The 22,047-nt window shown below is 35.6% G+C and overlaps 1 pseudogene; it reads right to left on the minus strand.

Annotated features, from left to right (window-relative positions):
- Positions 1 to 1,441: 1,441 nt before the first annotated feature.
- LOC113266071 (vasculin-like) lies at positions 1,442 to 21,432 on the minus strand (annotated as a pseudogene).
- Between the last annotated feature and the right edge of the window lie 615 nt (positions 21,433 to 22,047).

Here is a 22,047-nt window from a genome sequence, read left to right on the forward strand (position 1 = left end):
GGTTTGTGACAAATTGACCCATAGGCAAGTAAGGGAATGTGCCCATGTACATGAGCAGTACTGAATGTATACCTGTGTCTGTGCAACATGCATAGTCCTTACCTATCCCTCTTTATATAAGAGGGATAAATACTGTAATCTACGTCAAGGGGCAGTTAGGAGGATTAAGTGAGATAGTATATGTAATGCACTTAGATGGGTGCCTGGCATGTAGTAAGCCCAAAATAAACTTAGTTATCAAATTGAGTTACATCTTGAACCCTGAAGTGCTTGGGGATGGGCTGGGGAGAAAGGTCCCTGCAAAAAGATCTTGGAGTCCCTAGTATCTGCTCAGGTGCTTGCTCAGGCACAATGCGAGTCTGGTAGGATGGGCCATAGAGAAGAGAGGTATCCCTGTTGTAGCCTAGAGTCAGGACGGTATCTTAACAGTGATTAGATGAGAGGATAGTTATACTGTTAATGCTTTTCCTGTGGAAAATGTAGTTAAGAGCCTCCTTAGAACATTTTAAGAAGTAAAAAAAAAAAAAAAATTAGACTGTGCTTGCTAACTTCACAGACTTACATTCAGTAAGTCAGGGAATGTACATCTTTGTTCAGGATTAACGTATGGAGACATCTCTCATCCTTATTTTCAGTCTTTAGGATTGAAAGATAAAGTGTTAGTCCCTCAAGGAGCCATGATTTCTTGAACTGAGGCAAAATGAGGAGAGGTAAGATTTGTTGACCACTGCATCTTGTCCCTGTTCAATCTCTCATCTTTCTTACTTTCTTTTTCAAAAACCTTAAAATATTTTAAAACAAACAAATCATGACACACTATTTGTATCTTCTCTTTCTTTCTTGTCCCTCCTTTTTCTTCCTCTCTCAAGCGTTCCTCTTCTTGCTCCTTTCACCCAGACTTCCTTCTTAGATCTGTATATTTTCTTTCCATCTTAATCTGTGTCCTTTTTTCTCTGAATCTTGCCCATCTTTTCTTTGTATTGTGGAGAGAAAAGGGAAAGGTAAGTTTGGGCCACAAGCAGGGAGAGAGAGGAAAATGTAGCAAAAGGTTATAGGTGTGCTTAAAGACATAAGCAATGAACATATCTGACTTCATTCTTTGCATCCTCAAGTCCTCATTTGGGTGGGAGTTCCCCAGGCATAAAAATCTTTAATCTTCTATTTGAGTGATGTAGGTATTATTATTCACTATTTCCAAATGGAATGTATATTCTGATTCTCCCTCGCCCCACCCACCCCCTCTCTCTCAGTAAGAGAAGGAGATAGAGGGAAAAAAAGAGAAGGGACATAAAATTACCCAAAGAGCCACTTCCTTTTTTTCTTTATTTTGTAATTTAATATCTATTTTTTATTTTGCTGATTGATTATTGTTGTGCTCCCAGAGGCCAGTTGTGGTCCATCGCAGGGCCAGTTGCCTTTTATGCTGACTTGCTCTTTCTGATCAGCAGGAGTTTTGTTGTGTTGCCTCCTGACTGTCCAGGCCCTGTGCTGCCACACTCCGTCCAGCTTGGCACTGAGCTTGGCCCTCATCTTGGCACTGAGGCTCTATGTCATCTTGCTGTGACCGAATGCCTGCTGCCCTCTGGAACTGCAGGTCCCCATCTCTCTTCATTGAACCTTCTTGTGATAAGATCCCTTTTAGGTTCTGCTGACAATATGAGACAAGTCCATGGAGTGTGCATACTGGCGTGGTATCATAGAAGGCTAAAACCAAAGGTAATTTGGCTTTCTTTCCCCTGCTTCTTGCTCTGTATTTGAGCAGTGGCCTCCAGAGGGCCTTAAGCTCCCCCAACTATCTTAGGAGAAGAGTAGTTCAAAACAACTTTCCATGATTTGGCCTGTAGTCCAGTCACACAGGTGGCTCCCTGAGCATCAGCTTTCTCCTACCACTGTCATCCTTCGTATTTGCTTCCTGCTTCTTCTACCAGGAATGCCTTTCTTGGCTTAGTTTAAGTGTCAGTACCCAACCCACATGTCTTTCCTGACACTGTGTCAGATGTGATTTCTGTTGCAAAGAACCATATACATTCCTTTGTCAAAGGTCTTTGCACGATTTCTTTTATACACTGAACTGTGTACTTAACATACTTTAAGCAATTTAAGGGAGGCCCCACATTCTATTAATTTTGAATTATCAGCACTTTGTATGTTGCTTGGTACATTGTAGGTAATCAACACAATCTCATCACATTGCATGAACATGTTATCTATGATGGAAAGACTAATAGGAGAAGTTATGAAGCAAGTGTTACAGGTTCTGAGAGGAGGCAAAGAGCTACACGTGGACCATGTAGTAATATCCACAAATGGTATTCAAGGCAGCTGCTTCTAGGGTCTATTCCTAAGGCCAGATAATTTTTCTTTGAAGGCATTATTTTGTACATGTCTCCAAATAGATAACCGGAGAGGTTATTTTTTATATGAGTAGAAAAAGAAGCAATGCAGTAGGTTTTCTATGAATAAGCACTTCAATCTTCTGTTTCTAATTTTTAAAATTTCATCCTTAAAATATCAATTTTGAATTAGGTGGTTTTGGCTTCCATTTTTATGGGCTAATGTATTTTATCAAAATTTCAATCTTCACTTTCTGTCATTTTCTCTCATTATTTTAGCTTGCTTGCAGAGTTGTGGGTGAAGGTCCATGTAGAGAGGTCATCTGTTCTATCCCCTTGCCCCAGGTAGGACAGCTGTGTCAGCAAGAGAGTTGGCTAGAATCTTGTAGAGGGACACAATGAAAGCTTGGCAAGCTGTTTGTCAGTCTGTGTTTTGAAGCAAATGGCTAGTTTAGAAATCCTGATAGTAAAAGTCAGTACAAACTCTTTATTGCTTTACCTCAATTATGCACTGCACAGAATTGATTTCAACCCTGGTGACCTCAATTGGTACAAGTAGAAGTATATAGTCATTTCTTGTGCACATCCTAAAATGTGCACACAGTTATATGACTATTCCTCTGTGAAATATTATACTTTTTCCTGTTCTTTCAAGTAGGAAAGGAAAACAGGAATAAATCTATGGATTCTCTCTCTCTACCATATATTATATAGATTTTTGAGACATATAATTGATTAAAAGAGCTACTAATCAGATAAGTATTATTTTGAGAAATAAGTAAACCAAAAAAGGAAAAATGACTTATACCAAATAGCATGTTAATGAAAATTATGATCTGAAATATCCATTTACCCGTTTCTAATTTTCATCTTATCTGTAGTGTGAACTTGGAAAAGATTCACCTTTACAAAGTTAAACTGTTTGCTTTTTGCATTTTTAAAACAGATTTATCAAACACACAAGTTAGTAACATTTCTGTTAATTGCCTCTGAACATACTGAAAAACTGCTGTGTGTGTAAAATTGTTACATAAGTAGGATTGAAGCCCTGCAGAGCAGATTGTGAATTTTGCAATTGCATTTTTAGAGCCAACTCAGTCTAGCCTATAACTATTTTTTTGGCTTGAATTCATATAATGGATAATGGGTGCTTTCTATGAGGTAAGCAGATTGAAATGAATATTGAAGTTTGTATTTCTTTGCTTGAGAAGGATGACTTTTTTAAGTTAGGCCCAAACCACAGCAGTCTTTATGGACAAAAATAATCTAACACTCGCAAAAAATGTATTTCAAGCCTATCATCATAATAACAATGGAATGGAGGTTGAGAACTGCTCCCTGAAGAAGTGGTTTTTAGAGTTTTGACATGAATTTCTCTCATATAGAAAAGTAGCATAATTGCTTTTCCATCTTCTTTCCCTCCTCTGGCCTATCTTCTACTTTTCATTTCCCTTCCTCCTATGAAATTCAACAACTGTAAGAAAAAAAGTAAAGAATGAAATTAAATTCTATTTTTCTTATTTTACATTAGTTTAATATCTAAGTAACTATATATAGTATATGAATTCCAGTGTATGTACTATTTTGCATTCCATAATATCTAATGGTATGGTCTGTATCTGTATAAATATACTTCCAACATATTGACATATTTGAAATATTTTTTAGAACAGTTTTAGGTTCGCAGCAAACTGAGCAGAAGGTATAGAGAGTGCTCATATACCCCTTTCTTCTACACATTTACCACCTCCTTCACCAACAACCCACACCAGCATGGTACATATTTGTTACAGCTGATGAGCCAAATCGACACATTGTTAATACCCAAAGCCCATAGTTTACATTAGGATTCACTGTTGGTGTTGCACATTCTATAAGTTTTGACAAATGTTTTATGAAATGTATTCATCATTGTAGTATCATATACAATAGTTTTACTCCCTAAATGTCCCCTATGCTCCACCTATTCATTCTTCCAAATGTTTATTTTTAATAACTCTATAGTTTTGTGTGTAAGTTTTAGCCGTATCCCTATTCTTGGGCAGATGGATCACTTTTGAGATTTTTAAATTATAAATAGCACTTATTGGAGAAATTGACTTTTTCTTTGCTTTTGGATCATATCTTTAAGGTACACTGTACAATGAAGAATTGAGTTAGAGTATATTAGAAAGTCTATAGTGCTTGTTTCCTTCATCCAGTAAGCATTTTCTGAACCCCATCTGTATCCAGATACTAAGGTTATAATAATAACAAATAAACAAATAAATAAAGTACAATTCCTGCTTTCAATTTTGAATATATGTAATGAGGGTGAAACAGTAGATACATTAACTAGAAAATACAAACATAATACAAAATGCTAAGTGTCATAACTGAGATAGTAGAAGTGCTTTTTGGTTCCCAATGACTTGTGATAGCAGAGTATAAGAAAGTGAAAATAAAAGAAGTTGAAGAAAGAGAGAAGAACTTTTCAAGTAGGTCCTGAAGGATAAATATGATTTTCTAGGCAGAGAAATGGGAAAAGTGTTTTCCAGGATAAGGGAATCATATGTGCAAAGCAAAGACCCAGTAGCACCAGCTACATTTGGGGAATCATAATACAATAGTTGAGTCTTCAGTGTTTCTACGGGTTGGGCGGATAATGAAAATTATGGAAATTGTGGGGAATGAGACTGGATTCTTAGGCTGACCTAGACTGTGAGATGTCCTGTGTCCCTAAAGGAGCTTAAGCTTTATCCTTTGGATAACAGACTGTCAGCAGAATTTAACAGAACATCCCCTGATAATCCAGGGGTTAACAGGCAGTGGTGTAAGTGATAAGCAGCAAATATTATATAGCCCTGTGGTTCTCAAACTTTTGTGTGATTCTGCATCATACTTGGAGAGCTAATAAAGGCTAGGGAAGATCAGACTTGTAGAAGCAGGATGGGGCTTAGACCTCTGGATTTTTGTCAACTTTTCCAAGTGTTTCTGATAAACGCCAGCGTTTGAGAACCACTGATAACATATACAACAGCCATCGTGGCTCACTTTCAGTGGCATGTGTAGAAACATCCTTTCACATGAAAATTATAATAAGAATTTAAATATTTAATAAAGTCTTTAAAATACCACCAAAGTAGAATGCCCTTTATAATTTTTTGAATCCTGCTCTCCGCATCTCTTTTACTATGAGCATAGATTTTGGAGTCATGCAGACCTGAATTTAGGATTCAAGGCACCTGTACTACTCACTACTGGAATGATCACAGGCAAATGATGGCTTGATTAATTTATTGTCTGTGAAACACAGAAATGATAATAATGCATGCCTAACAAGGACTTTTGTGAGATATGAAAATGTCTAGCATAATGACTGGTGAGGAGTAGGCTCTTAATTAGTAGTAAGTTGTTAAAAGAATGGGATCTGCAAAGTGCTTGGGCTGGAATACAAGTTCTACCCCTTCCTGGCTGTGTGATCTTGGGAAAGCTTTTTAATCATTTCTGTGCCTCAGTTTCCTGTTATTAGAAGTGGGTACAATTAATCCTATTATTGGACACAATAATAGTATCTATTTTGTAGAGTTTATAAAGCGCTTGGAATAACAGCACATACATGGTAAAAACTAATGTGACAGGTTTTTCTTTATAAATATAAATAATGAGTCTCAATCTTTTGGATTGAGGAATTGTTATTATTTAATTTTTTTCTCAATTACTTTTATTTTTTTTCTTTACTGATCAAAGTCTAATGTTAACTTTTTTACCTTCTTCTCAGACCATATATGTACTTTAGAATGTGTTGACTTTATTTACCTCCCCTTTACCTTTGTGCTGTTATTGCATTTTAACTTCTATTTGTATTTTAACCGCATTAAACATAATTGTTGTTTTCCAATAAATATTTATTTATATTTACCCATGTATTTATATATTTCATTCTCCTTCATTCTCTTTTTCATCTCTTTCCTTTCATCTGGGATAATTTTTCTTCTGCTTGAAGAACAGTCTTTAGTATGTCTTTTAGTATGTATTTTCTGGGAAGAATTCTCTCAGTTTTTGCCTTTCTGAAAACGGCTTCTTTTACCTTCATTTCTAAATATTATTTTCACTAGGTGGAGCATTTTAAAGTGGCAACTATTTTCTTTTCTTTCTTTTTAAAATTAATTAGTTAATTCAATTTTTAAAAGTCTTTATCTTAATTCCAGTTAACACAGTGTTATATTAGTTTCAGGTGTACAATGTAGTGATTCAACACTTCCATGCATCACCTGGTGCTCATCATGACAAGTGCACTCCTGAATCCCCATCATCTATTTAACCCAACCCCCACTTTCCTCCCTTCTGGTTATCATCAGTTTGTTCTCTAGAGTTAGAGTTTGTTTATTGATTTCTCTCTCTCTTTTTTCCCTTTGCTCATTTTTAAAAAGTTTTTATTTAAATTCCAGTTAGTTAACATATAGTGTAATATTAGTTTCAGTAGTAGAATTTAGTGATTCATCACTTACAAATAATACCCAATGCTCGTCACAAGTGCCCTCCTTAATACCCATCACCCATTTAATCCATCCCCCACCCACCTCCTCTCCAGCAACCCTTACTTTGTTCTCTATAGTTAACAGTCTGTTTTATGGTTTGCCTCTCTCTCTCTTTTTTTTCCTCCATGTTCCTCTGTTTTGTTTCTTAAATTCCACATATAAGTGAAATCATAGGGTATTTGTCTTTCTCTGACTGAATTACTTCACTTAGCATTATACTCTCTAGCTCTATCCATGTTGTTGCAAATGGCAAGATTTCATTCTTTTTTATGGCTTAATAATATTCCATTATATATATACCACCTCTTCTTTATCCCTTCACCAATCGATGGACACTTGGGCTGCTTCCATATCTTGGATATTATAAATAATGCTACTATAAACATAGGGATGCATGCATTTCTTTGAATTAGTGTTTCTGTGTTCTTTGGGTAAATACCCAGTAGTGCAATTGCTGGATTGTAGATAGTTTATTTTTAACTTTTTGAGGAACCTCCATTCTGTTTTCCACAGCGGCTGTACTTGTTTTCATTCCCACCAACAATCTATTAGTGTTCCTTTTCCTCCATATCCTAGCCAACACCCGTTGTTTCTTGATATTGATTTCAGCCATTCTAATAGGTGTAATGGCTCAGTATAGTTTTGTTTTGCATTTGCCTGATGGTAAGTGATGATGAATATCTTTTCACGTGTCTGTTGGTGATTTGGATGTCTTCTTTGGAGAAATGCCTGTTCATGTCTTCTGCCCATTTTTTCATTGATTATTCATTTTTTTGGTGTTAAGTTTTGTAAGTTCTTTATATATTTTGGATACTAACTCTTTATTGGATGTGTTATTTGCAGATATCTTCTCCCACTTAGTAGGCTGTCTTTTAGTTTTCTTGATTGTTTCCTTTGCTGTACAGAAGCTTTTTATTTTGATGTAGTCCCAACAGTTTATTTTTGCTTTTGTTTCCCTTTCCTCAGGGGACCTATCTAGAAAAAATTTGCCACAGCCAATGTCAGAGGCCTTACTGCTTGTGCTCTCTTCTAGGATTTTTATGATTTCAGGTCTCACATTTAGATCTTTAATCCATTTTGAGTTTATTTTTGTGTATGATGTAAGAAAGTGGTCCAGTTTCATTCTTTGCATGTTGCTGTCCAGTTTTCCCAGCACCATTTGTTGAAGAGACTATCCTTTTTCCATTGGATATTCTTTCCTGCTTTGTCAAAGATTAGTTGGCCATATACTTGTGGGTCCATTTCTGGGTATTCTATTCTATTCCATTGATCTTTGTGTCTTTTTTTGTGCCAGCACCATACTGTTTTGATTACTACAGCTGTGTAATATAACTTGAAGTCTGGAATTGTCATGTCTCCAGCTTTGCTTTCTTTTTCAAGGTTGCTTTGGTTATTTGGGGTCTTTTGTACAAATTTTATAATTATTTGTTCTAGTTCTGTGAAAAATGCTGTTGATATTTTGATAGGGATTGCATTAAAGGTGTAGATTGCTTTGGATAGTATAGACATTTTAATAATATTTTTTCTTCCAATCCATGAGCATGGACTTTTTCCATTTCTTTGTGGCAACTATTTTCTTTTAATACTTTGAAGGTGTCTTCTCTTGTCTTCTGACTTTTCTGTTTTTGTTTGTTTGTTTATTTTTTGTTTTTTTCTGTTGAGCAGTTAGCATAAAGGCATTTGAAATTAATCTGCTTTTTTGTGCCAGCACCATACTGTTTTGATTACTACAGCTGTGTAATATAACTTGAAGTCTGGAATTGTCATGTCTCCAGCTTTGCTTTCTTTTTCAAGGTTGCTTTAGTTATTTGGGGTCTTTTGTACAAATTTTATAATTATTTGTTCTAGTTCTGTGAAAAATGCTGTTGATATTTTGATAGGGATTGCATTAAAGGTGTAGATTGCTTTGGATAGTATAGACATTTTAATAATATTTTTTCTTCCAATCCATGAGCATGGACTTTTTCCATTTCTTTGTGGCAACTATTTTCTTTTAATACTTTGAAGGTGTCTTCTCTTGTCTTCTGACTTTTCTGTTTTTGTTTGTTTGTTTATTTTTTGTTTTTTTCTGTTGAGCAGTTAGCATAAAGGCATTTGAAATTAATCTGCTTCATTACTGTTGCTGCTCTTTAGACTTTTCCTTTTGTGTTTTGCTGTTATTTTAGTATGATGCATCTAGGTGTGAATTTCTTTCATTTTTTTTCTGATTGTGCTTATATGGATTTTTATATCTATGAATTGATTTATTTTAACAGTTTTAAAATATTTTTAGTCATTGTCTTTTCAAGTATTGATTCTACTTCATTTGCTTTGTCCTTTCTCATGGTCTTAGAATTAGTTGTAACGCATATTATAACTTGTCACAATGTCTCTCTTACCCTCTCTTCCATATTTTTCATGTTTTTCCTCTGTGCCTAATTATGGATATTCTGGCATATCTTCCATTAAAAAAATTCTCACTTCACCAGTGTCTAATCTGTTTTTAAAGCCACCTAGAAAGTTCTTTTACTTTTTTAAACATCTAAACTTTTTAAAAGATTATTTATTTATTTATTTATTTATTTATTTATTTATTGACAGAGAAAGAGAGCACAAGCAGGGGGAGCTGCAGGCAGAGGGAGAAGGAGAAGCAGGCCCCCTACAGAGCTGGGAGCCTGATGTGGGGCTTGATCCCAGGACCCTGAGATCATGACCTGAGCTGAAGGCAGATGCTTAACCGACTGAGCCAACCAGGCACCCCTCCAGAAAGTTCTTAAATTCAGTTGTACCTTTTAGTGTTAAAATTTCTATTTGAGGGGTGCCTGGGTGGCTTGTCGTTAGGCGTCTGCCTTTGGCTCAGGGCGTGATCCCGGCGTTATGGGATTGAGCCCCATATCAGGCTCCTCCGCGGGGAGCCTGCTTCTTTCTCTCCCACTCCCCCTGTTTGTGTTCCCTCTCTCATTGGCTGTCTCTCTCTCTGTCAAATAAATAAACAAAATCTTTAAAAAAAATTCTATTTGATTTTCTTTCAAAGTTATGCCATTTTTTATGGTTCCTAGTTCTTTGCTTAGATTTTGAATCTAATCTTTTATTTCTTTAATGAGCATAATTATTTCAAAATCTATACCTGAAAATTTTATTATTTGTAGTTTTAGTGGTTCTATTTTTATGGTGTGTTGATTCTACTTATTTTTATCCATGCTGTCTTGATCTTCTCATTTATAGTTTATTTTTTGTTGTTTGCTAGACATTATATTGACAAACTTGTTGGTAAGAAAATGTAAGGACTATGATAATATTTTCCTTCAAAGAAGACTCCATTTCTGGATTGGATGGTCCACAATTATTTTTCTTGGGTCCATGCAAATGACTGAAAGTTTGCAGTCTGTGCAAGGATTATGCTACTTCTGATTCATTCTGATCCATTTGGAGTTCCCAAGTGAACTTGTGAGGGGCTTTATTAGAGCTCCAATCCTTCATGGATTTTGGCTTCCAACATGAGGCTTTCATAGTACTGCTTAACATCTCATCTATCACTCTGGAATTGGCAAATACCCTCAGGAGTCAAGCAACCACGAATGATAGGTTTACTTTTATGATATTTCTGTCATAGATCTTGGCTTTGTAATTCTTCACTATAATATTAATTCTGTCATGCATTCAAGTAGATAATTTTAATATAGTATATATTTTGCAAGCTTTTCTCATTGGCCTAAGTGGGAGAGTTTATCTGATTTACCTATCATTGCTGGCTGTGGAAGTCCAATTTTCCTTTCCTTTCCTTTCTTTTTTGTGAAACATTTTTAATAAGAGAACAATTCATAAAATAGTGTGGAAGATAAGTTAGAGGAGAGGAGGGAGGTATAGTTCCCACAAAATTGGTTCCAAAGAGGATGTGCCAGTTGACACTTCCGCTAGTGTTATATGAGAGTTCTGGTTGTTCCTTTAGTATAAATATAATTTTAGCTTTGTCCACCTGGCAAGGAATTCTTGGGAAATCTATTTGTAAGACAATGAATTATATCTTCATTATAAGAGCTGTACAGCTGATGTGTGGATGGGAGGGGATGTGTCCTTGTGGGATGGGTAAGTAGCTTCCCTTCTTTTTCTTTCTTTCCTCCCTCCCTCCTCCTCCTCCTCCTCCTCCTCCTCCTCCTCCTCCTCCTCCTCCTCTTTTTCTTTCTTTCTTTCTTTCTTTCTTTCTTTCTTTCTTTCTTTCTTTCTTTCTTTCTTTCTTTCTTTCTTCTATCTCTTTCTCCTTCCTTCCTTCCTGGATATTCCCTGTTTATTGTAGTAGCTATGAGGATACTGCTCACTTTTCTGGTACCAATGCTCAATCCAAATGTATCTTCAGTTAGAAATCCCTCTGCAGAATTTATTTAGAACATTATCTTGGGGACAAATAGAATTAGCTGCAAATATTCTGCTGTTCAATAATTACCTGGTAGAATGGCCATGGGCTTTTCCTTTTCTAAGCCCCACACACCCGTGTCTCTGATCTTTGCACCATTTCTGTGGTCTACTGGGAAAACTTTCTTGTTTAGAAGGTTCTTCCTGTCACTTGTGTGTGGTTGTAGATTTCTGGTAATGTTGGATTTCCCCATTAATTTATTCTCATGTGTTACATATTTTCCAGGAATTTCTTATTGCTTCTGCTGGCATTTTCCTTATTTTTTCAGTGTTTTAAAAATGAAATATTTGTTAATATTATTTCATTTTGAGGGAAAGGTAAAGTTTGTGGACTTCATCAGCCATCTTGATCAGAAATCACATAAATTTCCAATATTATTATCACTGATATATTTTGAAATAACTTATTTTTATAACTTCTGTCATTTATACTGTCACCAAGCAAATAATATACTCCTCCAAGAAGATCTAAAAAGAATAATTACTTGGATTTACATTTCCAATCCCCTTTCTTTTCTTCATTGTTTTATCTTAGTAGTCTGAAATCCATCTGCAATTCAATGTTTAGCTCTCATATTAGCAAGGCTGTGTCATCTAATAAAATAATGTTTATCTTTGCTTTCTTCATTGTCAAATCTGTTTATCTTTTAGAAGTATTTTTTATCTTTTAACTTCCATGGTTCCTTGTTTTGATCATTATATCTATAAAACTTTTGTTAACAAATTGTTTCAGGTTTTGAAATATTCTTTTTTTTTTGGTTCGAAGGGAAAATTGTCTTGCTTTTTACTCTTTTTTGTTATCAACTCTGTCTCTTTTAAATATTTGTAAATTTTTCTTTAAGCTTTTTTTTTTTAATCTATAATCTTAGGTCAAAGGAAAAAATTCATTCTTATTGTCCCTAATTGAAATACTATGGATTAGTTTCTTTTTGGTATATTGTTAAGAGTCTTAGCACTGGCAATCAGGTATTCAGGGTGGGCTAGCAAGAGCTTGGATTCAACAAAATCAGTCATTTACAGGCATCACATTAGACACTGGAAGACAGTGGTAAATACGAAGACAGTACCTGTCTTTATAAAGCCTACTAATGGAGAAGGGAGAAAATCACGTAAGTGGTAATAATTAAGAGTGATGAGCTTTATGACAAGGCAATTACTAGGATTTACCAGAATATACAGTAGCATTTCCTATCTTAATCTAGAGGAGAAAAAGTTTCCTAGGGACATTATGATATCCCTACCAGGACTGTGATTTAGACATCAGCAGTACTGTCTGAAACTAATACAGTAATTATAGATTGAATCTTCTGTTTGTGTTTTCTATTTCATCATATACTTTCATAATTCTTATTTGTATATTTTAGTTCTGTGCTTCTTAAACTGATATAACCACCATAGAGATATCAGGACACAGGACACACATGCCTTGTTTTCCCAGAGTATTTTGTTGCAGAATACAAAATTTATATGAATTTATTTTAAAAGAAAGAATGTGATTTCAGAGAGAGTTCTTCCTTGTGAAGGGCTTGGGGAATACATTCCCTGTCCTCTGTCATTATTTTAGAATAAAAATCTGAGAAGCACCAATTTGATTATTTTGTATTTCCTTACTACCAGTTGTCTTCTTATTTATTTTTTCATATGATTTATTCCACTCTACTTAAATCTGGTCGTTCCCTTAATTTCATATGAATTGTCCTTTCCTCATTTGTAAGTATTTCAGATTAAATGTTCAATTGTAATGACTCCCTCCCCTCAAGTCAGTTGTGTCATGTTTAAGGTAGAGGCTGCTGACGCGAACTCTTAAGTTGTCTTATTGCTCTCAGTCTGATTTTGGCCTTGTTAAGGATGAAGTATGGTGACTAAGGTAGTGTGGTGAGAATTGGTTATTACAGGATCCTAATGACTTGTTTTTCTAGCAACTATATGGTAAGTACCAAGTTCTGTTCAGTTATTTCACATTTCAACTTTGCATTGTGTCCTTGGAGTCAAGACTGGTTCCTTCTTTGATATTAAGTTTTTCATCTCTGTTTCTCTCTTGAGATAGCCTGGGAACATTGCTCAGGTCTGGTTTTCTAAGTCCATTTGCCTTCATGAGAGCCATAGGAGGCTTCCATCACAGACTGGAGGACTAACCCACTTTTTTTTTTTTTAATTTTTAAATTAAGCTAACCTAGGTTTTTTATTGGGAAGTTGGGTCAAGACCTTAAAAACCTTGAGACTCAGAGATAACTTGTGCTCTTGTTGTAATGATCAGGGGAAATTCTGATGTTGAGAAGACTAGGCAAATCATATAAACAGAAGGCTTTAGAAAGAAACTTAGAGAAGCGCTTAGGTTCAACATCCCTTTGCTAGAGGTGAAGATAATTTGAGGCTCAGCAAGTGTGAGAGACTTGCTCAAAGATGAGGGACTTATTCAAGGAAACTAAGTTGATGACAGACTTAAAATTAGGCTTTTAATCTTAGGATGATTTTTGTACATCTACAGTTGCACTTCTGCCCAAAGTCTCAGTGGCAAGCATGTCAGAACACTCTGGTAATTGCTTTCAGTAGCGCCACAGTATTCAGCCACTAAAACTGGATTCTACTTCTCGGCTTCTCCCTATACCTTTCTCTCATGTTCCCTGGAGTTTCTGCAGATAGTTAAAAACAAATTTTAAACTTAAACTGAGACAGGTAAACAGAAAGGAAAAAGATGAGCACCTCTGAATGCTTTAATCTATTTGTATCCTTAGATGTTCTTTTCAATATTGTTAATAGGCAAGGTAAATTTTTATAATCAAGTTTTTAATATTATTTAGGTATTTTTAAACTCAGAATCATAAAATATATATATATTCATGATTCATTTCATTCTACTCTACTGTAATTTGAGGGTTTAAAATTTTTCTTTTATAAATGGTGACTATGAATGATTTTATAGAAGTTATTCTCTTAAACTTCTTTCTAGGCTTAAAAAAATAAAACAAAAAGACTGATGTCACTATGAATCTTCAATCTTTTGGTATGACTTACTTTATTTGGAAATAACTCTTCATTAAAGTTAGTATTTCAATGTTAGAGTAGGTAGTTTTATTTTACAAGAATTTATTGTCTAGTTGGCAAATGAGTTATAAAATAACCCTAGAAATATTCATAATTCTTGTTCTTAAATCTCTAGTTGGTATTTTCTTCAAAATAATATTAATTTAAATTTTATTAAAAAAATCAACTAATCAAGAGTGTTTATTTACTAATGAGAATTAAACACAAATTTAATCTGACATTTTTTATTCAGCTCCATCACTCACAACCTTGGAGTATGTGGGGGTATAGAAAAGAAATGTAAGGCATATTATCAGTTCTCAATTTTTAAAAAATGATACACATATATTTAAACATGAACACAATAACATTTTCTGGCTTTCTCATTCATTGAGTAGTAGACTATATAATTTCCAGTCATTTTGGATTTCATACAGTTTCTTTAATATGCTGTATTTATTATGATACCACTGCATGCCTTTCCTTGTAATATTCTCTCTGTCTAGAATATCATTCCTCCCTTATTCTCCTGATTGACCTGCTTGTTAGCTTACTTATCTATAAAGATTCAATTGAAGAGTCACTCCCTCTGTGGCAGTTCTCCCCAGTAACTCCTTCCCTTAATGTACTATTAAATATAGTCCTTTTCTTTGTGCTCCTTCAGTACTGTGTACAGGTACCTTTTCTTAGAGCTAGAGAGCACTTGATTGCTCTAAAAATCAGCAGCAACAACAAAACAAGAGCTTTATGTCTGTGATCATTTATGGTCTCCATTATGTATTAGGTAATTTCCTATGTAGGAAAAAACATCTGCTTGTCACAATCCATAGGGAAAAAATATAACAGATCATTGAAAAACTGCTCCAGAATCAAAGTCTTGGAGGATAATGTGTTTGTTGCACTTTAAAAAAGTTTCAGTCTCCTTTTTCTTTTTTGACTGTGAACACCTTGAGAGAAGAGCATGTGTCTCTTTTAATTTTGTATTTTCCCTACTTAAAAATGTGTTTTAGCGTGCCTGGGTGACTCAGTTGGTTAGTTGGGCTCAGGTCCTGATCCTGGAGACCTGCATGGTCTCCCTGATCAGCAGGTAATCTGCTTCTCCCCCTGACCCCCCCCTCCTTGTGCTTTCTCTCTCTCAAATAAATAAATACAGTCTTTAAAAAAAAATGTTTTGCCCATTGAGGGACACAATTGCTATTTGTTGAATGAACGGATGAAAAGCCAGAGATCATGGCAAATAACGTACATTCTTTCTCCTTGCGCGGTGTGTTGCATATTTTCCATTTGCCCCTCTGGATCCATTATCTGCTCTTACTACTCTGCTGCCCTGGGGCCTGACTTTTAAGGCTTCTGTTAATGGGCTCCGGTGTCTCTAGATCTCAGCTGAGTTTAGCCCATGGGGATTCCTAGAAGGAGATTGGAGGGAGAGTGTTTATTTCCCAGGCTCTCTTCTTGTGAGTTCACTTTGAATTAGTTATGTGCCTTTCTGAAGATATCTGTGACTCACAATAGGGTTTCTCTACAGGACCCTTTGCTCCTTGATTTTAGTAACTCCTCCTTTCCCTTTTCCCTTTGGACAACTCTTCTAATTACTATACTATCTCTTGTGGTCCTTCTGCACCCCATTTATACCTTTGCAATTAATCTCTTCGTTAACAAATTTTCTTGAATTACCATAATTTGAGAGTTCCATTTGTTTCCTGTTGGGACTCTAACTGGTAAACTTAACAACCATTCTTCTGCTTTTCCCTTGGATGAAAATTCCTCTTTTCCTTTCAAGAACACCCTCTCTCCATGTGTAGTTCATGGGGCTGATCCCACCCATTGCTCCAGGGATTGGAGTAGCTGTCTCTCTAGCTTGAGTTATTGGTTTATGTATGGGCTCAGTGCCAGAAGCATTTCCTCTCTTGCTATTTTTTCTAGCACTACCGGGAAGGAGGCAGTCTTTCCTGAAATTATGGTAAACTGGGATTATCTGGGAGCCGTCTTTGTCTTCATGTGGAGAGTCTTTATAAAAATGAAGCCAATATATATGGTGTTATTTACATTCACAAACTATGGTTGTGTATTAGCAACTGGGAGAAAGAGAATGACTATATTTGGAGGATGCGTTTTATTAATTTATGACCAAAGCATCTAGAGAACAGAGGTCATTTTGTTTCTGTATATGTCTGCATACCTATTAGCTTGTGGTTGTCAAGATTTAAATATTAATGATTCTAATTCTAGGTGATTATAAGAAATTTATCTGCATGATATTAAGAAGCTTATCTGTCTAAAATTTTTTCAAAACGTTGTAGTATGGATGTTTTCTACCTTTTTTCTTATGTATTTTGGGTTTCAGTAAATGTCTTATTTTCCTACCTGAAAAATATTTGTAAGTTTAGTCTTTTTATTCCTCCATAGACCAATATTTTCCAAATAAAGATTACTGGGTTTAGCTTTAGTTTGAAGGAATCTATCAAATTGATTTCACTTGTGATCTAAGTTTTATTTTCACTTAAATCTCTAGGGCAGGAAACATACCATTGCACTAACTCTTCTCCTAGTGAGAATTCTGAATGAAGCTGAGAGCAAATTGCCAAAGGCAAATAGAAGATATTCTTGAAAAATGCCTTGTTTCTGACTGCATCTCAAAATAATTCAAACATGATAATTTCCTCAAGCAGGATTTTTAAGGTGAACAATGTATCTAAGAGACATATTTCCTAAGACTTCAGCCAGTTAGGCAGGTCTTAGAATTCAACAGTCATGGTTGCATTTTTATTCAAATAAGTCTGAACATTCAAACCATGCTTCTTTTCCTGAAGGAGATGGAAATGAAAACAACAACAAAAACAATGTGGTTTTTTTTTTTTTTTTTTGGATGCTTTCCATTACCCTGTTTTCCAGTAAAAACAATGTGTTCATTTTTAAGATGAAAGGAGATGAAGGATGCTTCTTTATCCATTTAAAAGCTAATAAAAGAGTTACAAATCTCTATATATGTGTCAAGTTTTTTTTTTTTCAGGAATTGAAATTCTTTCAAATAACACAGTTGAGATTTTTTTCCTAAAAGTTTATTCTTTGGACCTCAATTGTCAGTTTTTCTAAAAGGAAAATACTGCAGAAACAATATATTTCAGTCCAGGCTAAAGAATCACATACCTTCTGATTTGGTGGTTATAATCCAGAATCACCTGCTATTGAGTCTGTATCTTGATTGTTTAGCTCTTCTTCTGAGTCTCAGAGGTACTTCTGTAACCTCCGTTCAAAACTCCCACCCTCTTGTTTAGTACGTTTTTTCCTACCCCACCCCCCGCACTAGCCTGAGCTGATTTTGCAACAAAAATATTTTAATCATATATTCTAAGTGGTTGCACTATCTTTTTATGATAAGAGGCAATAGAAGGTGGCTACCCCCAGGAAAAGCACAAATCTTATAAAAATTTTACTCCAAAAGTATTAATAACTCTTTCAAAAGAGATTAAAACAAATTTTAGTAAAAAAATCAAGTGACTGCTATCAACAGTTGTTACGCCCACTTTCACATATAATATTTCATTTGACTCTGTATTAGTTTACTAGGGCTACTTAACAAATTACTTCAAACTAGGTGACTTTAAATAACAAAAGTTTATACTTTAACAGTTCTGGAGGCCAAAATTCCAAAATCAAGGTGTTGGCAAGGTTGGCTCCATCTGAAGTCTTGGAGGGAGAATCTACTCTATGCCTCTTTCCTAGCTTCTGGTGACTGCTGGCAATTCTTTGCACTTCTTGGCTAGTAGCTGCGTAACTTCATTCTCTTCTTTAGTTTTCACATGATCTTTTTGTGTCTTTTTGTTTTCTCCATCTGTTGCTTATAAAGACACTTGTCATTGGATTCAGGGCCCACTCTAAATCCAGGGTAATCTCCCATTTTGAGATTCTTAATTAAATCTGCAAAGACACTACTTTAAAATAAGGTCACATTAAGAGGTACTGGGTGTTAGGACATATCTTTTTGGACTTGTTATTCAACCCATTAGATCCTTCAGTAGTCTGTGGGATGGGTGACAATGTTATCCCCTTTTCATACATGAGTAAGCAGAGGCTGAAATCACATAGCCAGCACCGTGGAAAAGCAGGACACCAACCAAAACCTCATCTAAGACCAGTGCTCTTTCTTCTATGTCACAGCCTGTCTTGACATACTATCTTTGCTTACATAATCATTTCATCTTTTAAATAGAAAATAATACATATTTTAACATTGTTCATAGGTTTGACAAAGTTGTATATTTATCAGCATCCTGTTTATTTTCCTTGATATAAAATGATTATTGTTAACCAGCTATTCCTAACAAAATTCTTCAGCTTTTCAGAAAGCAAAGGAAATTAAGAGAGAAACCAAATATATTTTTTCTCATCATCCTCAGCCATTATTTTTTTACTCATGATTTTAATCTTTTGTTTATATTGGTCTGCTTCTACTTACTCTCATCTCACTTCCAGATCCCTGGGGTTCAGCGAGTGATGGGCACTCTTGAAGAAGCCCAGAGAAGGCATGCTGGCTCTGTCTACAATCCCCTTTTCTTGGCACTCTGTGTAAATAATTAAGGATGCACCTGTCCCATTACAGACATGGGAATAAGGCCATGATGCATGTTTGAGTTTTGTTTTTTAAAAGCATCTATTTTGTAGACTGGTCCTGTTGAGACCAGACCACAGAGAGCACAAGGTAACATGTGAATAAACTTGCTTCAGGGTATGACACATGGCAGTAATTTGCCTGAGTGACCTAAGGAGCCTTGCCTATCATCCCATGTTTTTCTATGATTTGGAATATTCTACAATCTCACAAAACTTAAATATCCAATTCATTTTGAGTCATTTATAGAAATCCAGTATATACAGGAAGGATGGAATAATTGTTTGGTTTTCTAAACCAATTCTTGATTTTAAAAAATGGTTTACATTCCTATATCACTGAATGCTTGCCTTATATTAATCTTGCTTAAAAGGGGTTACAAAGTAAATAATATGCAGGTGAAAAGACTAATCTAAAAATTTGAGCATTAGAATTTTTTTTCCCAAATTAAATGCCTACTTACGTACACATTCTACCTTCACAAAAATAATTCTTCCTTGAAGTCAGTTCCACATTTTCCAAGAAGTTCTGAATTCCAGGTTTTGATGTCCTTCTCTTCTCGAATTTGATTAGCAGTTAGTTTGTACTATGCAATTTAATTTTTTTATTGTTTAGCATGTACATTATAGTTTTGAGTGCTTATCTCATATCTTATCACCAGACTATCCAGAAACTGGTACTTGCCCTGGTGCCTACAAGTAATAGCCAACATGGCAGATATTAAGCTATGACTGATACAAGTACAAACTATGATTATTTTAAGCCCAGAGCTGATAGCACTGTATTTCCTACTATATTACATAATACTTAGCATTATCGCAGGTTTGATATGTACCTGCGATATGTATAGGTTTGCTATGTACCTGGAACAGTATCTGTACTGTTCCAAATGCCTTCTATATATTCACATCAGTTTGTGGAAGTTTTGAGGACTGAATGGTTTGTTGGGAAATTACAGCAGCATTGTCATTGTTTTAAGGAATATAATTTTCATCAAAGTTTTGGTTGATAGCACTTTCTGGAGGACATTATTGCTATTATGTAAAGTCAGGACCAACCTGACTTTCATCTTCAGTTTCTTCTTCCTCTCTGTCCCTTTTCAATGTTTTCAAGAATTCACATTTTTTAAAAAAGATTTTATTTATTTATTTGACAGAGATAGAGACAGCCAGCGAGAGAGGGAACACAAACAAGGGGAGTGGGAGAGAAAGAAGCAGGCTCACAGCAGAGGAGCCTGATGTGGGGCTCGATCCCACAACGCCGGGATCATGCCCTGAGCCGAAGGCAGACGCTTAACTGCTGTGCCACCCAGGCCCCCCAAGAATTCACATTTTTTATCAGTGCTCATTCAAATCAGTTTGGATAGATGAGGCTGTTGATTAATTTTGTCAACAAGTGAATGAGAATTTGAGTGATTATACTCTTTTATTAAAATTTTTTCACTAACATTCTTGGCAGCTGATTCAAAATTATTAAAATTGCCAATATTGTAGGTGGACTTATGAGTGAAAGAAGTCCCAGCTTTAGTTTCTTTAGTTTGGCTTTTCCATGGTGAGCTTTTGTAGGAAGAGCAGCACATTTAGGGACTAAGACTTTATACCACTTGAACCAGCCTTGTTCTTAACTGGCTATAACTAAAAATTTTCTACTCCTATATCCAGATATCTGCCAGTCTTTTATTATTATTTATTATTATTTTAAAGATTTATTTATTTATTTGAGAGAGAGAGGGGGGAGCCTATGTGAGTGGGGGGAGGAAAGAGGGAGAGAACCTTCAGGCAGACTTCCCACTGAGCATGGAGCCTGACACGGGGCTCAGTCCCATGACCCATGAGATCATGACCTGAGCTGAAACCAAGAGTCAGTTGTTTAACTGACTGAGCCACTCAGGACCCCTCTGCCAGTCTTTTATATCATCTTCCTCAACGATTAGAATTCTTAGTACTCTAGATATCGGTTTTAGAGGCTATTCTAAAAAAGAAGCTTCGGAGAGTTTTTGGGTTTAGTATTTGTGTGTTTGGGCATGTAGGCCCTATATACCTAGAGCTAAAGATGTTCAATTTAGTTATCTCTCATATTCAAGAGTTAAGAATATATGATCTTCAGCTTCAACCTGTTTGTATTCTCACTTGTCTCCCCTTGGCACCCCCCCATTCCTACCCTTGGTTTCATTGTCAGGGACATTATTTTTGTGGAGTCGGGTTTTTCTGTTTTGTTTTTTGGTTTTTGTTTTTTTGTGTTTGGTCTAGAACAGAAATTACTTCTATAAGGAAGGGAACTTCTACCATAGTATCTGTCATGGACTGAATGTTTGTGTTCTCCACAAATTCATATGTTAAAGTTCTAACCCCCAATGTGATGGTATTTGGAGATAGCGGCTTTTGGGAGGTAATCAGATTTAGCTGAGGTCTTAAGAGTTGGGTCCTTATGATGGGACTAGTGCCCTTTGAAGAAGAGACTAGAGAGCTTGCTCTCTCTCTCTCCAACATATCAGGACACAACATAAAGTTGGCCATCTGTAAGATAAGAAGAGAGCTCTTACCAGGAACCTGACCATACTGGTATCTTGATCGCGTACTTCCCAGCCTCCAGAACTGTGAGAAATAAATGTCTGTTGTTTAAGCCATCCAGTCTATGGAGTTTTGTTATAAAATTTCAAGCAGACTAAGACAGTATATCCCTTTTAATAATTTATGTTTTCAATACCATTTATTCCTTGTATACATCACCCAATTTTTCTTTTTTTTTTTTTAAAGATTTTATTTATTTATTTGACAGAGATAGAGACAGCCAGCGAGAGAGGGAACACAAGCAGGGGGAATGGGAGAGGAAGAAGCAGGCTCATAGCAGAGGAGCCTGATGTAGGGCTCGATCCCATATCGCCGGGATCACGCCCTGAGCCGAAGGCAGACGCTTAACCGCTGTGCCACCCAGGCGCCCCACAATTTTTCTTACCTTAGAGTGTTACCTTCATTAGGATGCCCAATACCAGAGTCAAAATTGTTTGGAGAATTTTGTTATCTATGATTTACATCATACCAACTTTTTGTCTATGAAAAATTTTCATAATGCTTCTCAAAATTCAATGATGATTTTTGATGGTAGAGAAGAAAAATTAAAGTTATGCTGTGCCATTTTGGGTGAAGTCTCTGATTCAGTAAAAAACAGTCTT

This window comes from Ursus arctos, unplaced genomic scaffold (assembly GCF_023065955.2).
Source record: "Ursus arctos isolate Adak ecotype North America unplaced genomic scaffold, UrsArc2.0 scaffold_37, whole genome shotgun sequence".
Lineage (NCBI taxonomy): Eukaryota > Metazoa > Chordata > Mammalia > Carnivora > Ursidae > Ursus > Ursus arctos.